Source organism: Primulina tabacum, chromosome 8 (genome assembly GCF_025594145.1).
Source record: "Primulina tabacum isolate GXHZ01 chromosome 8, ASM2559414v2, whole genome shotgun sequence".
In the NCBI taxonomy this organism is placed as follows: Eukaryota; Viridiplantae; Streptophyta; class Magnoliopsida; order Lamiales; family Gesneriaceae; genus Primulina; species Primulina tabacum.
Genome location: NC_134557.1, coordinates 2,875,123 through 2,887,305, shown reverse-complemented (window position 1 = coordinate 2,887,305; position 12,183 = coordinate 2,875,123). Strand labels below are relative to the sequence as shown.

The 12,183-nt window shown below is 32.9% G+C and overlaps 1 pseudogene; it reads right to left on the bottom strand.

Annotated features, from left to right (window-relative positions):
* Positions 1-2,675: 2,675 nt before the first annotated feature.
* On the bottom strand, positions 2,676-9,968 carry LOC142552945 (oxysterol-binding protein-related protein 1C-like; annotated as a pseudogene).
* Positions 9,969-12,183: the final 2,215 nt, after the last annotated feature.

Genomic DNA, 12,183 nt, shown 5'->3' with positions numbered 1-12,183 from the left:
TGAAACATACAAAAATTACACATGTAATGTATGAGTATTACCTCATTGTGTTCACGTAAATATACGAGTCAAATTACAAAAACATAAAATCTAAGCAAGTTTATAATTTTTTTTTTAAAAAAAAGAAATGATTGAGACTATACTACTTAGATACCCTGCTCAATCTGCATCTTGGTTAATCAATTTCACGACAATTGATTTTTCAATGAAGTACATATCTATCAAAATCGAAAGACTAGTCGTTCACCATTTATATGATTTTTTAATATTCAACTTTGGTTTTTGGACAAATAATATTCAATCTGTTGGAATTTAAATTTTGAACTGAATTTCAAAAAACTTCTATTTTTATTGTGTACCATCGAGGGAAAAAAACATTTTATCTTATACGACTAGAAATGAAATTTGGGAACAAATGGTGAACAAATAGTACACGTTACCATTTCAATTATTTTTTTTAAAAAGTCAGCACATATATTTTGCAACGTGGAGTGGTCTGTTTTAATATTTTTAAATTCTTAATGAATTTAATTTATAAAAATATTTGTCCCGTTTCGTGCTACAAGCATCTTCTATAGTAAATATATTTTTATTTTTATTTGTTTTATATCATATCTTGACGAAATGTATTGCAATGTTGAACGTTTTGACTCTCGATTGCATGTATCGGAAATTATTCAAAAATAATAAATTAAAACTATATATTAAAATATCTTCTATTTTTTAATAAAAAAAACGTCGCTTTCTGCATGCTTCTCCTGAAATTTACACGAAAATTTTCTTAAGTTTAATCACGGAGATATATATTCAAATTTGCACATCCATTGTAATTTAATTAATTATTTCAATATATTTTCTTTCATGCTGATAAAGGATCGAGTCAAACGTAAAAATTGTACAACTACGTGCATGAGAAAAAAATCAGAATTGGATTAAACAAAACTAAAACTCTTTGGGCTAAAAATATGTTAATAATACTTTTACTATATTTTTCATATTGCAAACCTAATTTTGCCTGCCCCTCATCGTATAGGGGAAGAAAATAAATAAATTACATTAATGAAAATTGAATTTCAATTCTAGAAGTGACCGAAGAAAATATGTCCAAACTTTGAAGACAAAATATTATATTTTAATCTTCTTATAGTGTTGTACATTCATAGGGTAGATTTATCATTAATTCGATGATAATTACACATTTTTACTCTCGCGTGAATTCCAAATAACCTCCTTTGTAAAAACAATAACAATATATAATAATTAAAAATCATGGGGATATTAATATTATATTTTAGTATTTGATATGATAATTAATAGTTCTTTTTAAAAATGTAAAACTCTATGATTCAAAGCACGAATCACGAATTTTTTTTTATTTTTCTTATGTTTAATTTGTTTATGGAATTAATGTTAAAATCATATAAATAGAACATACATATCTACGAATTATTTTGAAAATACCTTCAAGAATTTTCTTTTATACAATTTATAATGTGTAAATTATAAATATCTACGTATCTTTTCTGCGTGTTTGGAGTGTAATAATTACTCTTGTTCGAAGACAAATCAAAATGTGTGATTCCTGAGCTGTTAGATGATTTAAAAAATTTCACTAGCTAGCACAATTTCACTCGTTATAACATTTGGTAAAGTGGAAAACGTCACGAGTACATTTTTTATTGACAGCAATGAGTGTAATTATCGAGAGATAAAATGTTCCGTACAATAATTGTTTATGCTAGGAAAATAATTGAAATATAGCACTTAAGATGTTTTATGATCTAAAGATTCTTACCACCTATTCTAAATTTGGTGAGATGACAAACACTCTGTCTTAACTGCACCAAGCAATAAAGTCATCGATTCTTTGACAAATCAGTAACAATGGAACCCAAAATATATAATACCACGTACCCAGAAAAAATCTATAGAATCGAAGAAGGATGCTTTGACGAATCAGTGTTGTATATTTTTAAAAATGGCCAAATAATTACTAGTCGTAGGGCCAATCATTCGCCCCCAATCAACACGGCGGTCGGCGCCACCCACTTAATTTGATCCCTGACCCATGGTTGGTTAATTGTTCAATCAAAAAACCACACGTCGCATACCATTCCCATTTTGGTGTATATATATATTTCCGCCCTTTGACGAACACTTGCAGTTGTGACTAAATAAAATTATGTCTTTAATTTACTTATATCCAAAACCGGCTCGTATCAATTTATTATGAAAACAACAATGTACATAGTGTTTGTTACACATGCCTTGAGAATAACCACCATATATGTCGTTTCTTATTCTTGATTATTTAATTATTTATGAATGCTAATAATTAACTCTAAGAATTTTTCCCGTGTTCAAGAAATCTAACCCAAATCGAGATGATGGATAAATCTTTGAGGATCGACTATTTCGATTTGTCCTAAATGGATTCAATAATAGGACAATAGAAAAAGGGGATTGTAATATCTATGAATATATCAAAATCAACACATTTTGGGTTTAATTATAAAAATTAAATTTTCTCAAGTTTTTAAATTTTATACCTAAAAAATTCTTGAATTCTTTTATTTTTCTAGTAGGATCATCTACATGGTTCGTATCATTTTTTTTTCCTTCAGAAATTAAGATTCCCAACTTTCTTAAATTCCAGAAATCGAGACAAATGGAACAAAAAAAACTTTTTTTTAAATTATAATTGAAACAATTTTAGATGCCTCATCGAAGCACTGTACAGTCATGAACATATTTGAAAGAATCGTTGGCCGTTTTCCAATATTTACAGCGACTATACGTAAGAGGGAATGGATATCAAGACAATAAAATTTCTTACTCGAAATCTAAGCTTTGATCCGCTGGGATTTGGCCAAAAATATCAGGGCAGGATTCCCAGTTGCCTTGTTCCTTTGCTTCCCAATAGCCGCCAACGTAACGGTATGTATCAGATTCTCTGTCTTTCGCAAACCACCGAGCTTTCCAACCCCTCTCTTGCATTTTCCACGCCTGGTTTCCACAAATTTGTCAGTACTAATGGAACCTCAACCAGACTGTTACAGGAGATTTAATAGAAAAACAAGTGTATAGTATGTCATTTAAGTTACTATGGGAGAATGTGACGAGGGTTCGGAAAGGCCAAGACCTCAAATTGTTCAAGGTACTTCGGTAGAAGTGACAGAGGACAAGATAATACGAAAGTAGCCAATGAAACATTGAATTTCTTCAACAAAAGAGTTCATGTCAACTACCTGTCGTTGACGTTGCTCTAGACGCAATTTTTCAGCATTCGCCGTTTCATACTCCCCGTTTTCCAAGCATCTTTGATCAGGTCTTAGTCTTGAGTCCGTAGGGGGAAGCTTTTCCTGCAACAGATGAAAATACCAGTTCTTCTCATTATGTATGAGATGTAAAACAACAAAGACCTCAATAAAACATTCAAAACTTTGGTACATATTGTTCTAATTTCCGACGTATAATGATGACCCAAGAGTTTCTGCTTAACCAGCGGACAAAACATAAGGAATTTTGACAAACAACCTTCAGCCCTAGCGTAAGGTCATTCAGTACTATGGCAAAGCGTGTCAAGCTATAACGTGTGGGGAACTTTGGGGGGTTGCTTCTTTTCCAGAGCAAATGGGCTTCTGAGAGAGGTTCGTGGCTTTTCCCTTTGGATGTGAAATCTCCATTCACATAGTGCAAACTTTCGTCCCATTTTCCAAACACAGATGCCACCGTCTTTCCATTCTTTTCTTGGATTATTCCCTGTACCTGCAAAATATGAGTTTTTATCTGCATGAATACATCCATCACGAGCTATAATAATATGAAATAGTATGCAACCACAAATCCTTCGATTTTGCGATAAAGAAACATATCACATTTAGTACTCCAAAATGCCCTTAATTTGGAATATATTTAAGATATTCAGTACTTTTGCAAGAAAAGTACTGCACATAGAACTCCAAATTATACCACAATTGTATAAGAAGATCCTTGTCGATAAGTTCATATTTATATCTTCTTTTATTGACTACTGCTTCGTAAAATTTCAGAAGAGCTAGCAGCACTTGAGTCTGTTATCTAAAAAAGCCCGAAAGAATCCACCTTGTTAAAGGTCTATAATGACATCAGACCGAAAGGGAAGAGTACCTGATGAGGATTTCTGTCTATAATAGACTGCTCCTTGAATTTCAATTTACAGGAGTAATCACGATTTCCTTGTATCCGCATCGTACCATAGTGATCACAGTATAATTTCCCCAAAATGAGATTGTATATAGACGTTGTTACCTACTAATAGAAGGCCAGTTACATTATTGTTAAAATGAACAAATTATAAAAGAGCAACCATCATTTAACAAAAAAGCACCTTACTCCACTGGAAAACTCCTCCATCATCAAATTCTAAAGTTAGAATACCGACTGGTTCAAGCTGAATGGACCGACCCCAAAATTTGCTTTTCAGATTGCTATCACCGTGAAACCTCCACCCTGTACCCTCGCAATGGCAAGCTACAATCATTGGGTGGTGACTCACCTGATCCAAAAAAATGGTCAGCCTTGTGTTCAATTATAGCAAACATCTACAAAAGAAAGGAAATGGAGAATCAACTACAAGTCGTAAAAAAATATATATGTGACATTTTTTTTCTTAATATTATATTTAAGCCATTCTAGCAACAAAACAGCAGAGCATTTACACTATGGTAGTCATGAAAAAGTTAATATAGTATTTAACACGACTAAAAAAGACCCAAAGTTTGGTCCAGGTCATAAATCACTACCTTTTCTGAGAAAAACCGGAGACCTTTATCCGGATAATCAGCCTCATAAGTCTCCCCCAACAATGGATTAAATGGTTTGCAATTTCTTCCATCTGTAGAAGCATATCCAGACACAGCAAATGCAGCTACATTTAGAATCCTCATAAAACTGTTGCCCTACCAAGAAATATTACAGGTCGAAGATAAGATTCTAAAGAGTGAAAAACTATGGCACTGAAGGCACATATTTTTAAGCTCAATTTCCTACTCTGCACAAGGAATCCAACGAATCTCACAAGAAAGGAAGCAACAATATTTGATGGAGATGATAAACTTTGGGACATGACAATAAAGACAATAATCTAAAATTATAAATTCACTCATAATTCAAATTCCTAAGCACCATGCAGTAGCATAATGAGTTATAAGAAACAATAATGGGTCGTGTGATGGCAAAAGTTGAAAGTGAACAAATGAGGTGGAATAAAGCCCTTCTTATACTTCTAATATAAAGCTTCAATAAATTATCTAAAGTTGGATATTTTGCGCCGAATAATCTATAAATCTCAATTTACAATCATTCCAAAAGAAATCTTACGTATCGTGGGGAATAAATAAAAGGACTGCTTGATGACCGAGAGAATCTAAAAGAACTTATAATATGGCTGATAAGCAGTAAAATTCATGTTCATTTTGCATTTCTGCCAGTGAGACTCATTCTGAGATGGGAACAAAATTTTGGGTTTAGCACCATGCAGGAAATATGGTTATGCCTTTTTAGTATAAACATGGGAACCCGATTTATGGCGCCCTTGATGGATACAACAAGAGAATAAACATACCTTCTTGACTCAATTCCTAAAGCTGTCAAGAAACAAATCATACTAACAAATAAAAGAAATAAAAAAACACCGAAGAATTAGTGATAATTTTTAACTATTTGAGTTTATTATTATGATAATACAATTAGCTAGAAGTCTTGGGAGAAGCTACCTGCTTTCCCCATTCATAAGCCCGATCAAGAAGATATGAATATTCCAAATCCTCAAAACATTTCTGCAGAGAAGAGAGAGGCTCATTGAAGTAGACCGGAAGACACACTTTTGTAAGGTCCTTCCCGATGTTATCCTTTATCATTGACCATAAACTCACTCCTTTCTCTTTCTCAATAGGGTCTGGCAATTTCTTTCGACGTCTAATCTAAGGAAAGCTGGTCCCAGCAGATTTAATGGCAGGATTGATGTTATCCTCAGCATCAAAAGCATATAGTTCATTGTCATCAGATGAAAAAGATGATGTCCTAAAGTCGGAACCGCTGCTTTTGAAAGAGCTAGATGAAAGAAAATCTCTGGTGTCAAAGAATGTATTATCTTCTTCATCAGTATCTTCTTCTGCTGCATCTACTATTTCATTTTCGTCTTCAGATTCACTTGCACTTTCTGTTAGAAATTTCAAAAAATGATACATAAGTAAAATTGCAAGTAACCAAATAACTCATGATTGACTTGGATACATAGATTATTAACTTGATGAGGAATCCTCCTTGCTAAAGCTTAAACATGAACAAATCATAAAGAGGTGAATTTACTCAACCATGCAAAGCAAAATAAAAAATAAAATAAAACAAATAAAATGTTATGAAGCATACCACTGCACTTATCTTGCCTTGATCTAGAGGATGCTCTAACTTCTTTTAGTTGTCTTTGGCTCTCATCAACAACTGTGTTCTCCAAATCCACCTTTTCTCTCTACAAATTACAAAAACAACATTTAAACAAAACAAGTGCACAAAGGCACAAATAAAAGAATGCAAACCAATCTACATGTACCAAATTTTATTTATGTTATGAAATATTATATGGGAAGAGTTTAACTTGTAAGAAAGAATGACTTGAACCATGCTTTTCATATATCATTTCCCTCAAAGAGAGACACATGCATGCGCCAAAAAATAGATATTTACAATGAAAATAAGTACCCAACTGAAGGATAACCAAAATATGTAAATGACAAACCACCAAACGGAAGTGATAAACATATTCTAAAGAAAATAGAAAAATAAATCTTAATGAGAAACCATGACAGCGAAGTACAAATAATTCACAAACATTAGTATGGCATCGTTAGACTCTGTAATGAAACATAGTTAAACACTCTGCAGAACTTGTAACAGAAGCAACCCTAAGCTTCATTAAAATGTCAAGAGAAGGTGACATTTAATTTTATGTCCACATTTTATTACAACAGAAGCACAGGATTCTACCTCTTTTCAACATTCAAGAGCATTTTTTTGTTCACAAACACAAAACAAACTGCAATGTAAGATATCACTATATCTGATTTAACAACTTTTACAGCCTGATCTTGAAAGGTCACACATCGTCAAAAGAATTCTCTCTTGAAAACAAACAGAAATGCTGAAAGTTCACTGTGTAAGTTTATAAAACTGTACAATGAAAGGATACCCATAAATTTCTTGTTGAAACCGTCAACAGAAAAAACATCAGCCAAGCACTTCCTTCCCAAGAAAAGCCCTTGCATAGCAGCAGTAGACGGGATTGCCACTTAAGAAAATGTGATCAACAATGAGACTAAAAATCCATTGCTTTGCTTCCATTCAAACATGAAGAGAAAAAAAGCATAAATCTAATGGTCAACAATAGTTCAACTTCCACGGTTTAGACCTGCAGCCATTATGGTCTAAAATCACTAGTTCTCGAGCAAAAGTAGAAATTATCCCTCAAAGATATTCATGCTTATCCAAGATATCTTTACATTATAATAGATTAGAATAAATTATATAGCAGAGATGTTCACTTCGTCTGTCTTCTGGTCACCATGAAAAACCCTAGTATCATAGAATTCATATGACACATGAATATGAATATCTCAAGGCAATTGATAATCTATAGCCCAAATTCCCTGCCAAGAAACATGTGATAAATGCCACAGCCACACAAAATTTCTTTTCATTCTCTTACACACAAGGAGAAATGTATCCCGTATAGGTACAAGAATCTTTCTCATTTTCACCGCTAAAAAGTGAAATAATCGATGACAATCTAAATTATCTTACACTGATTTACCCTGTTCAATGTAATTTCATAAAAAACTCCATAAAGATATCAGTAGGAATCCTTTGCCTGACTATATTAATCTAGGGAGAGACGAAAAGCGCCAATACAAAAAGAAGCTGAAAAGGTACGGCCAAAACTAGCATCTCCAAATCCCACATCCATGCCAAATGAGACAAAATACTTAAAATTAAAAACACAAGACCGAGCTTCAAGATGATTAAAAATTCAACCTGGCCATTCACTATAGAAAATAAATGTGATCGATCAATTTTCATCATAAAATTATTCAAACAGGATTGTACTAATGAGCCAACGAGTACAAATTGATCAGGAAACAATTTCAGATCAAGTGATCTACACAAAAGAATACAGAAAAAATTAATCAATTCCATATCAATCAGTCGATTGAAAAAATACAGGAAAAAGAAAAAAAATCAATGTTTACTGTCATTCTAAATGGTGCCGAGAGAGAAACAACACCTCACAAGCCCAAGCCAGTTACCACCCTACAATTAGGTAGAAAGCTGAACTCTATGTGGCTAATTCTTTGGAGCGTAGATGGAAGAAGAATTCTGAAATCAAAGTGTAAGATGTTTTCTATGCATCATATGATGTACCTCTAAATGTCGCAGTGTGTCTATGTGGAGCCAATGCTTCTGCTTCAACATTATCAATTGATTCTGCAGAGCCGCAAACTCATTTCTCATGATCTGCTCACTCTCCTGAATGGTAGCTTCACTCAGGCGTTCTTCCAACAATCTTTGCCTCAACTTATCTGTCGGGTTGGGGAAATCTTCCACAGGAGCCATTAACTCACTGTTGGACATTCTCGGAAACATGTCCTTCACAGCCTGCAATGCTTCCACCCATACCATTCGATCTTTTCTGCTCTCTGCCCTCATAAAAAGCCTCTTTGTTCCCGTGAAAATGGAAAATCTCTTATCATCAGACCGGCTCTCTCGAATAGAAGAGACCTACAAAGAAACTACTCAATTTAAATGCCAGAACATTTACAATTTCATAGTAAGCACAACCCCTCCATTTATAAATTGAATAAATAGCAAGAGAAATTACGCTGTCAGATCACTTCCGCAACAAAACATGCATGTGATTGTCAAAAACGTCTTGAAGTTCGGTAACATAGAATCTATAGAGCTTAACTCATGTAAAATAAATAAACCTACAAAACATGCCATACATCTTCGACCAGATTTCAATTCGAAACCAAAATAAAGAAAAAAAAACCCTCCAAAATACCGCCAAATCTTTACAAACAGCAAAAGTAGAATCCAAACGAAAATAATAAAATCCCAAACAATACTGAAAATAGGTAAATAAACCAACTTCATAAAAAATCTACTCAGGGGTATTAAAACATATCCAGACAAATCTGTCTCTGAAAAACAGTTGGGTAACATGTTTAATGCCTTTTCAGTTTTTAAAACTTAAAGCAATCCAATTGTAAAAATGAAACCTTCAAATGAACTTCCCCAACGGGCTCCCGGATATTTGCAGAAGACCCACTAGTCCCATTCCTATAGTGATGATCATGCCTTGAAATCCTTTTAATCGATTCTTCGCCAATCACTTTCAATCCTCTCTCAGTATCTTGATTGACAACAATTTTATCAGGGCCGTGAATCTTATAATAGCTTAAAACTTCATCCTGCAAAACAAACCAACGAGGCCTCCACCCTTTTCCATAATTTACCCATTTGTACAAAACTCCAGAAATCTCATTCTCAACTATATCGTTAATCTTCACGTCACGGCTGTGGGCGTGGAGAATATTTTTGCCATTCGGAGCACCACCAGAACTGTGATCCAGCCCGGAACCACAGGTTGACGATATCCTCAAGATAGCGGGATATTGCTGACTTTTAGTCAGCGGATCGAAAGGTGGCGGTGTGGACGGGGAAAAGGGCATGTTAGGATTGCTGATTGGTGTCGATGTGATACAGCAGAATGGACGCATAGCAGGAAGATGAGCATAAATCAGTTCATCATTTGGCCATTAACAGATCAATGAAATTTTATTTGATCGAAACCCCAGAAAGAGAAAAAAAAGTGGCGACGGAGTGAGTTATGGACATGGAAATGCAGTATGAATTGGACAGAAATCTGGGCAGCGAAACGAGGATGCGGTTGATTGAGGCATAATATTCTATCTCAGTACTGTAGAGTAATTTTGATATATAAATTAAAAAATAAAAAAATGATTTCAATAAGAATTGAATTTATAAGATAAATCCAAGAAACAATAACTCTATTCACTAAACTACGTATACTTTGCATTAAAGTTTTAATATTTTATTAATATAAAGAATTATTAAAACAGAGTATGACACCAAATTTAGTTAATCTGAGTATCTCAAACTTAATAAAATAATATAGATGAAGACTTCATGTTTTATAGTCATGTGTTGGACTGCTTGGGACATTGTCTGTTCTGTTTATAATTGAGTTATTTATAAACTGTTCATTTCTAAATGTGAGGAGAATGTGTTTGTTGTTTCATATCGGTTAGATAAAATAACTCAGAGTTGCATATATGAAAGCGGTTGATTGAGGCATAAGTTTCTATCTTAATATTATATTAAGACTTCATGTTTTATAGTCATGTGTTGGACTGCTTGGGACACTGTCTGTTCTGTTTATAATTGCTTTATTTATAAACTTCACGTTTCAGATGTTCATTTCTGGACGTAAGGAGAGCGTGTTAGTTATCTCATATCGGTTAAATAAAATCGCTCAGAATTGCATATATGAAATCTTCTCTTCTTGAGCTAGCTTTTAAGGTTGAGTTAGATCCAAGTCTCGATCTTAACATGGTATCAGATCTCAAGTTCCACCGTTATGAGTTGGAATGTTTATAGTTCGGCCACCCGTTCAGCCCAACTGGACATGAGGGGGTGTTAATTGTCTCATATCGGTTGGATAAAGTCATATATGAATTCGGATAATCTTCTCTCTGAAGCTATCTTTTATGGTTGAGTCAGATTCATGTCCAATATTAAAAGACGAGAGAAGTTTCCGATGAATAAGTGCTGATTTCGAAATCGTGGTTCTTGAATACTCGAGAATTTGTGATTTCCATGTTCGGTTGTGATCAACTAGGCTGCGCTCCGCAGACGGGGAAATTTGGCTACATACCACTTGTATTTTGTAGTTCAGTTATGTAGACTTTGAAAACAATCATTGTACAAGCGGTAACAATCTCATTTGAAAAATTAAAAAATAAAATTTATCGACTATATTTATATTTATAATAATAAATAAGATTTTTAATATAAAAATAATATTTTTTACAAATAATTTAAATAATAATTTCATCACACAAAACTGAATCATCTCACAAATTTTTATACATTAAATAAACATATTTTACTATGCTGATGTAATAAAATCTATTGAATAGACAAACTTCCCTAAACAAAATGTCGTTTCCGCTTCTCTTATTCTGGTCCACAATTATGTGCTACCCATGTGATCATCTACTTATTGAAAGTACCAACTTTTTTTAAAAAAAAAAAAATTCAATGTCGAACAAAGATGGTGTGCATTCAACAACTTGATTTTATTATACTTGTGTTATATATTTAATTGAAAAGTAGTGATTTTTTTTTTTTTTGAAAATGACAAGTAGTGATTAAATTATATATGAATGTTTCTATGCATTTTACAAACTCCATAATGCATTTTTTTATGGTAGTCGATTAAACACTATGAGAAAAACGGATATTATTGACCGAAGATCAATCATATATTTTTTTAATCCCTTCGGGCTTTCAACGTATAATCATTGTTCATCCCGAAATTTCGATGAGTTTGGTGCCGTATGTATTTTCGGAAAATTTTTAAAAATATAAATTATATTGTAAAATTCAAAATATATATAAGTATACGTTTGATAGGCCACAATTATGTTATCCGTTCATGAAAGGATCTAAATTTGCAACTGTTTGAATGTATACATACATACCTCAACAATACAATGACCGGAAAAGTCATTTTAATTTATTTCCTTCTTCGGGGAATAATTTAGTGATTATTTTGCTTTGATTTTCAAATCATTGGTGGGAAAGAAGTAATATGTAATTTTCCAACTAAATAACAATTTTTTGCTTAAAAATTCCTTTTTATTATTATTAATAAAATGTATGTCAGTAATAATTTTCAAACCTTTTAATAAAAAAGTTGTTCATTTTCTCATCTGGGATAGTAATAAAATCTAATTAATTTAACATATATTTAATGTTCTCACGTTGTTTTTCCGACAAAATGGAATGTTCTTTTGTGCCTTAGCGAGATCGTTCATATTCGCAAAAACACCACCTTACATG